The 13,258-nt window shown below is 43.5% G+C and overlaps 1 non-coding gene across 1 annotated transcript; it reads left to right on the top strand.

The window, feature by feature from the left end:
- The first annotated feature begins 12,001 nt into the window (after positions 1-12,001).
- Trnaa-ugc lies at positions 12,002-12,073 on the top strand. The gene has a single exon. It is a non-coding gene; the product is annotated as a tRNA-Ala (tRNA).
- Positions 12,074-13,258: the final 1,185 nt, after the last annotated feature.

Here is a 13,258-nt window from a genome sequence, read left to right on the forward strand (position 1 = left end):
CAGTTGGTTAATAAAATCGTACCGTAATTTCGGGTGAAATTGATCATTTTTCACGGATTTTCTAGTCTGTTTTCTATAATATTAACAATGCCAAACAACTTAATGCAGGAAAACAAGTACGAAGGTAAGCCTCATCGACTTATGTACCGAAATTTTCTAACAAATATAATTTTAGTGTTAACAAACATTTCCAAAATAAAAAATCAGAGGATCTCATTTCGGGGTGAAATTGATCACTTGTCAATGCCATTATTGTTAATTTTCAAAACAACTCTAAATGATCAATTTGAACTCCTTGAATCCAAATATGCTTGTCAAATTCTTAATAATGCAATATTTATATAAATAACGAGTAGTTAAATTTCAAGAATTACGCTGAAAACGCCTAAATGTATGCAATTCCTTAAGGAATTCAATGATATATAGCAGAAATTTAATTATTCCAACAATATAAGCTAATTGGTACGAGTTTTGGTGATGAAATCTGGTTTGCGGATATATCTCAAGCATCCTCACAAACTTTCAGGTTTGTACCATGTTCAAATCCTTGCTTATAAATAGAAGTTTATAGGTGTTTGTCAATACTGCACCGTGCATGATTTTGAAATTTTACATTATTTTCATAAAATAAACATTCTTTAACGCAAAAAACTTCACAACACACAATTCGACAATAGTTACGACAAACAACGTTCATTTATTGCAGCTTACATTGATATTTGTGCTCCATTACAAATGAATGAAATCGTGTGATACGATGATCAATTTCACCCTTCTGATCAATTACACCCGATTTTACGGTACTTACTTAATGGGCTACAATCCGCTACGTTGAATCTACGCCGATTGGATAATCCTTCTCCACTGGGTTTGGTCCTGAGCCAATCGCTTCCAGTTACCCTGAGCGTTAAGAACTCTGAAGTCCTCTTCAACTGCAAACAGCCAACGTGTGCGCGGCCTATCACGAAGCCGATGGCCTCGTCCGGGTTCTCTACTGAATATGATTTTTACTTGTCGTTCTTCGGGCATTCGTACCACGTGACCAGCCCAACGCAGCCTGCCGTGTGTTATGAGCTTGATAATATCCACTTCTTTTTATACTTGGTTCAACTCATGATTCATGCGACGCCGCCAGATGCCATTTTCTTGTTTACCGCTGAGTATTGTTCGCAGCACTGTACGCTACAAACGCTTTTCGGTCGACCTCTTTCAACGTCCAGGATTCATGGCCGTATTGACCAACCGGAAGGATTCGTGTCCTATATGGCGCGAATTTTGTTTTCGTCTGCAGGCTACGGTACTTAAGCTGGTTACGGAGCCCGTAAAAAGCCCTATTCGCAGCTGCAAGACGCCTTTTCAGGTTGGCCAGCAGGAGAAATTCAGACCGATGATTTGAATTGGGCGCTGAACTTCCACTAGCTGAAGAATGAGAACGGCCTACGACTGATGGATTTTGCCGCCTCCAAGAGGCACTTCTCCGACATAACTGAAGTCTGAACCTATCGTGGCGCTAACATTGACTCCGAACACTGCCTGGTGATGGTGAAACTGGGCCCAAAACATGCCGTGTCAAGGGAGTTTAGGGTGGAGCGAAGGAGTAACCGTTTTGAGAGCGAATACTGTTTTGCCCGGTTTTGTATTGTTGTGTATTGCTTCAACTGTTTGTTTAAAGTTCATGGTAAGTACAATAATTAACACTTTAAATATTTCTACTTACAAATCGGTGACCTTTCGTTTTGGCACACCCTAAGACTGTCTGATGACTCGTATCTTCGAGGCTATAGGATCTAGATCGATTTACTAATTATTTGATATTAACCTTCATCCAGCCAACATACTTTTCACATGCAAAAAACACACTAAAATGTGCATAACTTTTTTGTTTCTCGATGGATTTTGTTGAAATTTTCAGAACTTCCCGAAAAACTCTTCTAGTTTATGGTCCAGGAAACTTGGGAATATGGTCCACGTGGTTCCGGAGTTATTCCGGATTGTCTTGGGGTACCAAAATTGGCCACATCGTCCATTCAACGGATATCTCCAAACCCAGATGAGCTATAAGGTTGGTGTCTTCGGCAATGTTGTTTAGCAGACCAAGAGCTATCCGTCAGTAACAATCCTGATTGGGAATTTATCCGCTAGGTGGCGCTAGTAACAATTTTTCTTCAATCTTCTATATCTCATCTCAACTTGATGAGCTAGAAGGTTTGTGTCTTCGGCAAAGTTGTTTAGCAGACCAAGAGCTATCCAGCAGTAGCAATCTTAATTGGGAATTTATCCGCAAGGTGGCGCTAGTTACAAATCTTCTTCAATTTTATACAGCAAGGACCCGATTTTGACAGCCCCTCGATGAATTTTAGGTTGACAAAATGGGGAACCTGACAAAATCGGGTCATTTTATTTTGTTCCTGTTTTTCAAATTTTGACGTGTTACATGGTTACATGGACTTTTAGGAGGGCGATGGACATGGGCGTAGCCAGTATTTTTTATCAGGGGCTTCCCCTCCTTAATTTTGGTAATATAGATTTTTAATACTTAATAAAAGGCATTGCCATAGCCCCCTCTGGCTACGCCCGTACGTGCATGATATCAATCATCATCATAAATTTTAACGTAAACGTGGTAAAATATAACGATAACAATTTTTTGACAAATTTAAAATAGGCTATCAAAATCGGGTCAAAAAGCTAACAAAATCGGGTCAGTACTGTATATTTCAAGATCCTGATGAGCTAGAAGGTTGGTGTCTTCGGCAAAGTTGTTCAGCAGACCAAGAGCTATCCGGTAGTAACAAACATTATTGGGAATTTGTTCGTTAGTTGGCGCCAGTTACAAATTTTCTTCAATCTTTTATATTTCAAGATCCAGATGAGCTAGAAGGTTGGCGTTTTCGGCAAAGTTGTTTAGTAGACCAAGAGCTATCTGGTAGTGATTGGGAAATTATTCGCTAGCTTGCGCTAGTAACAAATTTTCTTTAATTTTATGTATGAAAAGTTAACAAGCAGATCAATGTTGGGTGGCTCCAGTTTGTCTTCGGCAAAGTTGTTCACATCGTGGGGAAAATTTTAAATTTCTTATATTTTATGATCGAGATTTTTTACGCTTGATTTCGCAGCTCAACAGCCACAATACATGTAAAATCAAGCGCATTTCTGGTCTGCTGAAAATTGCCGGTGCGAGCGCTTAAGTTAACCCCCTAAAATGGTAGTTTTTACCGCACAATTTTTTTGCGTGTAGGGATCAAGTTGGTTTGAGTTTTAGTGGCGCTGCCGTATTTGTTTAAGAAGAATTTTATTCCAAATTTGTAACTGGCGCCACCTAGCGAACAAATTCCCAATTAGGTTTGTTACTAACGGATAGCTCTTGGTCTGCTGAACAACTTTGCCGAAGACATCAACCTTCCAGCTCTACAGGATCTTGAGATATAGAAGATTGAAGAAAATTTGTGACTAGTGCCACCAAGCGGATAAATTCCCAACTAAGATTGTTACTGACGGATAGCTCGTGATCTGCTAAACAACTTTGCCGAAGATACCAACCTTCTACCTCATCAGGATCTTGAGACATATGATATTGAAGAAGATTTGTAACTAGCGCCATCTAGCGGATAAATTCCCAATTAAGATTGTTACTGCCGGATAACTCTTGGTCTGCTGAACAACTTTGTTGAAGACACCATCCTTCTAGCTCTACAGGATCTTGAGATATAGAAGATTGAAGAAAAAATGTTACTAGCGCCACCTAGCGGATACATTCCCAACTAAGATTGTTACTGCAGGATAGCCCTTGGTCTGCTGAACAACTTTGCCGAAGACACCAACCTTCTAGATCATCTGGGTTTTGAGATATCCGTTGAATGGACGATGTGGCCAATTTTGGTACCCCAAGACAATCCGGAATAACTCCGGAACCACGTGGACCATATTCCCAAGTTTCCTGGACCATAAACTTGAAAAGTTTTTCGGGAAGTTCTGAAAATTTCAACAAAATCCATCGAGAAACAAAAAAGTTATGCACATTTTAGTGTGTTTTTTGCATGTGAAAAGTATGTTGGCTGGATGAAGGTTAACACTAAAGATAATTTTCTTACTTTTCTTGTTTCAGGCAAACTCGCGGATCTAGCAAAGGGACGGACTGCGGACACGTACTTTCACCTATTCAGAAATCAAATCATTCTTTTGATAACTAATAGAACGTGTACCTCCAAAGCCCTGATAAAGGTGGATGGTTGTGATGGCTATGACCGTGGTCATCATGTAAAGAACAAGCGGACGATGCTGTATCATGTCAGCATCGAGGAGGCAGCCCCTCTAGCACGATGTAGGTAGCGCAACCCTGGTTAGGTGGTCTATCGAAGATTCTTCACCAACCAAGAAAGGCAAAAGTAGAGCAAACGGATTGATTTTACGGCAACAGACCCGGCAACGAATAAAGGACAATGATTGGAAAGTTGGATCTTGGAACTTGAGAACTTTGAATGAACCCGCGCGTGTTGGGCTCCTTGCTCGTGAACTGCGGAATGTCGGCGTGAACGTGGCTGCTATCCAGGAAATACGCTGGCCGAGAACCGGAGAACGCGAATTCCGAGCGGTGGACCCCAGCGCCAACACTTCATTCAAGTACCACATCTACTACAGCGGTGGCGACAGAGCAGAACGTGGAGTTGGCTTCATAGTGATTGGGAAGCAGATGAAGCGAATTATTCGATGGAAACCGGTAAGCGACCGAATCTGTGTGTTGAGAATGAAGGACAAGCTCTTCAACTACAGCCTGATCAGCATATATGGCAAACGAATGATAAGCCCGATGACATGAAGGATAAGTTCTATGAGAGCCTGGATAAGGCCTACGGAGAGTGCCCAAAACATGACATCAAGATAGTCATCGACGACGCAAATGCGCAGATCGGGAAAGAAGATTTCTTCCGACCCGTCATTGGAACGGAAAGCCTCCATTCCGTTAGCAATGATAATGGCCTGCGGCTAATAACCTTCGCTGCTGCTAGAGGGATGGCAATCAGCAGTACCTACTTCGCACGAAAGAATATCCGCAAACACACCTGGCGACACCCGAGTGGCGATGCCTGCTCCCAAATAGACCACGTGCTGGTTGATGGGCGACATTTCTCAGATGTCATGGATGTCAGGACCTTCCGAGGCCCTAATATCGACTCGGATCATTATCTCGTTGTAGCTAAAATTCGGGCGCGGTTATCCAGCGTCACGAATTCCACAACAAACAGAACGCTGCGCTTCAATATACAACGCTTGTCGACTGATGGGGTAGCTGCGCAATACCGTCAGCAACTAGACGAGCAATTGGGAAGAATCAACGTTGCTGGAGACGTTGACAGCCTGTGGGACCCTATCCACGAAGCTCTGACAACAACGGCGTGGGAAGTGATCGGCACTGGTCAACGACGAAGACGAAACGACTGGTTCGATGAAGAGTGCCAGAGAGTGACAGACATGAAGAATGTCGCCAGAAGCCGTATGCTTGTGGCCGGTACCCGACAGAACAGAGAGCGGTACAGGGCAGCGAGAGCCTAAGAAAAGCGAATCCACCGCAGAAAGAAAAGGCAGTACGAAGAAAGTGGAGTAGCTGACGCTCAAGAAAGCATGAACCGGAATGATATGCGGAGATTCTATGCAACGGTCAATGGTACGCGGCACAATACCGTACCAATGCCCGCCATGTGCAATGATCGAGAAGGGAATTTGCTGACCGATAAAACGGCGGTGGCTGCCAGGTGGAAGGAGCACTTTCAGCAATTGTTGAACGGTGGAAATGGAAATGTAGCGAGGAACAGGATCAACATAGATGACGACGATCAAGCTGTGGGCCCACCGACCATAGGAGAGGTTAAAAAGGCTATCAGCGAGCTGAAGAACTGTAAGGCTGCTGGGAAGGACGAGATCCCGGTCGAGCTTCTCAAGCACGGAAGCGAGCAGCTTTACCAGTCGATCCACCGAGTACTTCTGAAGGTATGGGAGGACGAGGAATTGCTCGCCGGCTGGTTCGATGGCCCCATCCGCCCTATCTACAAGAAAGGGCACAGACTGGAATGTGCCGATTACAGAGGAATTACCCTGCTGAATTCGGCGTACAAAATTCTTTCGCGTATCCTGTTTAACAGACTGCGACCATTCGAGGAGTCCTTCGTTGGCGAATACCAAGCTGGTTTTCATGAGGGCCGTTCGATAATGGACCAGATGTTTAGCTTGCGAATGATCCTAGACAAATTCCGGGAGTATAATGGACGGGGAGTATAACGGACGATATAGACCTAATTGGAATTGATCGCAGGTCAGTGGAAGAGGCCTTCGTGCCTCTGAAGAGGGAGACAGCGACGATAGGCCTGACTATTAATTCTACCAAAACGAAGTACATGGTTGCAGGCAGAGATAGTGTCAGGCACGGTGGTGTAGGTGCTGAGGTAGTGTTTGATGGGGATGTGTTTGAAGTTGTTGAAGAATTTGTTTATCTTGGAACACTTGTGACATGTGACAACGACGTTTCCCGCAAAGTGAAAAGACGTGTTGCGGCTGCAAATCGGGCCTTTTACGGCCAACGTAACCAGCTTAGGTCCCGCAGCTTACAAACGGAAACAAAATTCGCCCTGTATAGAACATTGATTCTTCCGGTGGCTCGGTAGGAAACTCGAAAATGGTGTGTGGCGCAGACGCATGAATCACGAGTTGTATCAAGTGTACAAAGATGCGAATATTATCAATCGTGTAAAATACGGCAGACTTCAGTGGGCTGGTCACTTTGTGCGAATGTCGGAAGAAAGAATTGCGAAAATAATATTCAGCAGGGAACCAGGCAGAGGTCGGCGGCTTCGGGAAGACCACGAATACGCTGGCTGTACGCAGTGGAAGAGGACCTGGCGACCCTAAACGTTCGGGGCAACTGGAGAAGTTTCACCCAAGACCGACGAAGATGGAGCTCTACAATACGCCCGGCAATGGCGTGATGCTACGCTGTAGCCATCAAGGTATCAAGGTAGGTAGAACGTGACCTGGCTACACTAACCTCGAATTTTCACACTCGGTTCCGAAAGTCGTCTTCGGTATTTTCCAGGAAGTCAATTCACTACTGTGATACAAACTAGGCAATAGTCAGAACTATCAATGATAATCAAATCTAGTTTTAGAATTTTACTTTAGATTCCGAACTCGTGTGCAAATAATAGTTCACTCTACACTTGTTAACTGTCTGACGATAATGATTGGATGGCCGGAAACGCTTCGCTGACAGGTCACCCGGTGTGTGTTGACAGCTGTCACTTGTCTTGACGCGGCGCATTGACAACGTAACGCGTCGCCTTCGAAATGGGTGGCAGGGTTGCCAGCTTGCCGCCTTCTGCGCCAACATGCCGTGATCGTCGATGTACGGTACCGACGCCCGCCTCGGTACAATCTAACGCGACTAAAACAACCAGATGTCACCTATGCGTACGCGCAGCATCTTGAGGCAGCGTTGCCGGGTGAGGGAAAGCTCGATAGGGTCCCTCTTGAGGACTGCTGAAGGATAGTCAAAGCAGCCATTACGACGCTGCCGGAAGCATTGTCGGATATGTGGAACGGAGATCAAGAAACGATTGGTTCGACAAGGAAAGCCAGAAGGTTTTGGAGTAGAAGAATGCAGCGCGGGCTGCAATGATGCAGCATGGTACGCGGCAAAACGTGGAACGATACAAACTGAAGCGGAAACAGCAAACCCGCCTATTCCAGGACAAAAAGCGCTACCTGGAATAGGTGGAATGTCAAGAGATGGAGTTGCTGCACCGTTCTCAGGAAACGCGGAAGTTCAGAAGCTCAACACATCCCGCAAAGGCTTCGTGCCGCGAGCTGAAAAATCTTGACGGACGGACGCGAGGTGATCGAAAGGTGGAAGCAGCACTACGATGAACACCTGAATGGCGCGGAGAACACAGGCACAGAAAGTCAGGGTAGCGAAGGCGAAGCCTTCGTCAGCACAGCGGACAGCGGAAACCAACCAGCTCCCACGAAGGGGGAAGTTAAGGATGCCATTTAACAGCTCAAGAACAACAAGGCCGCTGGCAAGGATGGTATTGGAGCCAAACTCATCAAGATGGGCATCATGGATGAGAACAGCTTTCCCGAGAAGCTCACAAGATTGATTAGAGCAACGATGGACGGTGTGCAAAACTGCGAGAAGATCTCGGGCGAACACTCCAGTTCGTTCGAGTCTCGGCGGGGACTACGACAAGGTGATGGACTTTCGTGCCTGTTGTTCAATATTGCGCTTGAAGGTGTCATGCGGAGAGCCGGACTCAACAGTCGAGGCACGATTTTCACGAGATCCGAACAATTTGTTTGCTTCGCGGACGACATGGATATCATTGGGAGAAAATTTTAAATGGTGTCAGATTTGTTCACTTGGCCTGAACGCGAAGCAACAAGAGTCGGCTAATAGTGAATGCGACGAAAACAAAGTACATGCTGGTAGGTGGAACTAAGCACGATAGGGCCAGCCTAGGAAGCAGTGTCACGATAGACTCGGATCCTTGCTGACGGTTGATAACAATGTTAGTCGGGAAACACGAAGGCGCTTCATCAGTGGAAGTCGTGCTTACTATGGGTTCCGCAAGAAACTGCGGTCAAGAAAAATTCACCCGCACCAAATGACGATGTTCAAAACGCTCATAAGACCGATAGTCCTCTACGGGCATGAGACGTGGACTAGGCTCGAGGAGGATTTGCAAGCTCTTGGGGTTTTCGAACGCCGAGTGCTAAGGACGATCTTCGGCGGCGTGCAGGAGAACGGCGTGTTTGGCGGCGAAGGATGAACCACGAGCTCGCTCAACTCTACGGCGAACCCAGTATCGTGAAGGTAGCTAAAGCTGGAAGGATACGCTGGGCAGGGCATGTTGCAAGAATGCCGGACAACAACCCTGTAAAGATGGTGTTCGCCACGAATCCGGTCGGAACAAGAAGGCGTGGGGCGCAGCGAGCTAGGTGGATTGACCAGGTGCACCAGGATCTGGAGAGCGTGGGTCACAGTCGAGGATGGAGAGAAGCGGCCATGAACCGAGGGAATTGGCGAAATATTGTAGGCGAGGTTTCATCATGTTAATTGGTTAAGATGGTTCGTCACTACAAGTGTCGAAATGAAATGAAATTTTATAATTTTAATGTACATATACCTTTCTTTTTTCATCATTACTTAAAGTGGCATTTGAAAACCTAAGGAACCTTTTACAAATCGCCTATTATCTACACAACAATGATCCATTCCCATCTTCCAGGAACTTATCAATGAACGTTGAATCCAATTCACGATCATTGGAAATTGTATACCCATCCTTTCAGTAGCTAAAACGATCATTTCGATGCCTTCCATGCTCAATGAAAATTACTGAAAGAAAAGTGAAATCTGATGACCATTTCGAGACTGCATCGTGGTTGTCGATCAATGCAAAATCCTCCCGGGCCACACGAAAGGGAAATCAAAACCAACCCCGAAATGCACCCAACACAATTCGAAAGACCCCGTCCCGAGCCCAATGATGTTGGTTAGCAGCTAGTTGAAATACGACACTTTTTCCTGATGCTGAAAACGTTCGCTTGCTTGCTTGCTTGCACATGTCCCTTCCCACCATCAAAGCCACGGAAGTCGATCCCAGTAGTCTAACTAATATGGTTCTAAGGCAGAGGTAAAGCGATCGGTTTATCGCGCTCGGAAATGCAACGACGACGATACGATTGCTTTGTTTTGACGCAGCGAGAGCTACCCCGAGTACGGTTGCACAGTGAAAAATAAATAGAATTACACACTCAGGCAAATGGACTATCAAAATACATAGGAACCACTTATGAAAATTCGCCACAATAAATCGGGTTGAAATTCATAGCTTTGCCTTATGAAACCAAAATTTGAAAACAAAAAAAATGTTTGCGTGGAAACCTGGAATTGAACCAAGGACCTTGCGATCGATAAGCCCGTGCGTACACCACGCGTTTATCGACACCTTGATGTGAGGTGATGCTAAAACGATACATAAAGCGTTCGTATTGCAATAATCGTTCCGCCTTTCATAAGGCAAAATGTATGAAATTATTTAGTCTAGTTCACAGCGTGCAGCGTCCTAAATATGTTATACAATTACATTTCTTACACGTATGCACCCAAACTTCTTTTCACGAAAATTCCATTTAATTAAATTCCTTTAGTTTGGTATATTTTTATGAATGTTTAGTACACTCGAAACATTGGAACTTGTGCTAAGTCAAGGGAACATTCTCCTGGTTGATCTAAAGTACGTCTTCTTGAATTCACGAACTCATTAGAGTATAGTTATTCAGATTTATGGAGGTAACCAGTGCTCATTTGGGAATTTAATCATTGCAATTCATGCTCACGTAAAATTAAACAACTATGATCTACTTTCAACTCTCCCTTACTTAATTTTCCGTATCTCGATATCGGGTATTATCCTAGTTTGCAAGATTCGAAAAAGGTCACTTGTTTAATCTTGTGAAACCTAAAATAATCGTTACTGAAATCCTGGTAGCATGTAACTTGGCTTGTTTATACGTCAAAAGATGTAATTGTACTCAATATTTGGTACGAAACTGATGTGCAGCTAAATGACGTGCTATTACAATTTATTTTTTTGCTGTGTACAATAGTTGAGTCAGTCCGATCGGTCGTTCGTCGTAATCGAATATCTATGGCTTTCCACTTCACTCCGTTCCGAGACGGAGTGCTGTTTTGTTACCGATTTCCGGTTGCATTTTTTCGCTGCTTGGTGACACCACCGCATCGACTCGACTGGCTAGAAACGAAACGAAGAGTGAAACCACATAACTCACCAATTACACTTGGTGCCTAGATGGGACACTATTATTTGGTGCGTAGTTACATACATATGTGACGGTGATGGGCGATGCATTTTTGGCATTCTTCGACTACCTACAAAAAATTGGGCGCTTTTTGAAGTGCTTTGTTGGGAAGCGAAAAAAAACACGTAAAAAGTGCTTCAGTAGTCTATCATTAAGGAATGTTACCCACTTCCTAATCAGGGGAAACATGTTGGCTTCGATTTTTGCTCTCGGGTAATAATGATCACCGAACGGAACTGAAATTCGATAACTTTTGGTTTCAAAATATTCTTTGATATGCATTTGTTTTTCAAATTGTCATTTTTTCCAAGCTCCCATATTTAAAGTGTCCTATATAATGATTTTTATTTCTTACTTCTTGTTTTCGGCCATCACCGATGGTCAAAGAAACTTGAACTATATTAGTGGAATCAGGGTTTCCTTCCAAATCGCAAAGAAAGGAGACTGTCGCGTATTGCCGGAAACATTATTCAAATTTTTTCGTCATTTGAAACCAAAGTTTTTGAAACTATGGGTATTTCTGTTGAAAAAAGGCTTAGTACATATACTTCCATAGCGGTCAATTTGCCTTTTCAATGCTCTGGGCAGCAAGATAATTTGTTTCAAAATGACTTGCTGAAATTGACTCGCAATAAGTCAAAATTGTTCGTCATTGGTGACTTAAATGCCAAACATCGCACATGGAATAATTCGCAAAATAATTCCAATTGCAGAATTTTATTGAACGGCTCTTTAGAATATTACTCAATACCTCTACTTGTTTCTCCTCTTCTAGAAACCCTTCTACGATTGATTTGGTTTTAACCGACTCTAGTCACCTTTGTAGCAAACTGGTTACTACACACGCGCGCAGAGCGAGTGCGACTTATTTAGTGTTGAAATTGTTTGCCTACCATAACTACATCGCTTCCACAACAACTGTATTGTAGATGAGTAAAGGTGCGGGAAGTTTTAACCAAGATGTTTGCAGAGAATTGAATTGGCTTCAACGCTAAATAAATCGCACTCGCTCTGCGCGCCTGTGTAGTATACATGATATGGATGAATAAGGGTTATGAAAAGGGTCTGCGTGATCGGAGGGGATTTGAATTCGAAACTTGTAACCTTCTAAGTTATTGAGTCACCAAGTAGCTCGGTAGCTTGGTGGGTAAAGCGCTAGTTTTGCAAACAAGTGTCCTGGGTTCGAATCCCAGCCGAGCACGTGGATTTTTTTCAAAATTTCATCCATAATTTATCTTTCTTTACCACGCGTAATGAGTAAATTAATTAAATTTCTTTAAGATGTGCAACTACTAGAGTAGGGTGCGGCTTGTTTAACAAAAGTTTTCAAAACATTAAGTTAGTGTTCTCTACTGAACGCAAATCACGTGAAAATGAGCTAAAAATATTAAGATGTAGAGGTGGAGCAAGCGACTTGAACGTTAATTTTCAAATTATAAAATTGTACTTTCTGTGAAGTTTGTATATCTTTGTTATGATTGATACGAGTAGCATTTGATCCTTCGATCTTGACGCTTGCTCCAGCGGGGGCGGGCGATGAGGGCAGGATCAAACTTGTCGCGCGTTGTTCGCTCATAGAAATGAACAAGCGCCGCGGATCGTTAGTAGTGTTTGATCTATTGATCGCGTCGCTTGCTCTTGCGTGGGCGAGTGACGACGGCGTACAATGCGATTATCGAATTATGTCGCGAATTCGATTAGGCGTGATTATATCATGGATCGCATCACCAAACATTGGTGACTCCAGATCTCTACTTTACCCCACTAACCCAAAATCCTTTGCAAGACAACCGTGGAGGTGCAGAGGTGATCTCGGTCTCTAGTAACAACGGTAGTCACACTAACATTCCTTCCATTCCCCGATGACCGTAAGGACGTGGCCGGCGTCGTTATTGACTTTTAAATTTGAGCTCTCGATTTGTGCAAATTGAAGAATGATAAGCAAATCCCAAGCCCCATTAATTAATTCCCTGTGCAACTTCGATTGTTCTGGTCAATCACGGAGTAGCAACTACGAATTGTACGGTCATCTATGCTTATGCTTTTGCTTTTTGTTATGTTTGATACAATTTTGATTTTTTAAGCACCATCCTGTTCAAAATTTAATTTATAAAATGTTTATAAAACATCTAGTTTGCCCACAACTATGACAAATAATTATTTCCAATGTTTTACACCATTACAAATAAACTTTGTGCGACTATAACTTTAGGAAACAAAATTCACTGTTTCAGCCACTGTTGTGAGAAACTCAAATTATCATAACTCACGATCATGGATGCCACGCTGGTGGTAAAGTGTTACAAATAAACTAACTAATAACTCACGATTGAGGTTTTTCATGCGTGAGTTGTCAATCACGCAACTCAGCAGTCAAAAATTGTAT

This window comes from Aedes aegypti, chromosome 3 (assembly GCF_002204515.2).
Source record: "Aedes aegypti strain LVP_AGWG chromosome 3, AaegL5.0 Primary Assembly, whole genome shotgun sequence".
NCBI classification, from domain to species: Eukaryota; Metazoa; Arthropoda; class Insecta; order Diptera; family Culicidae; genus Aedes; species Aedes aegypti.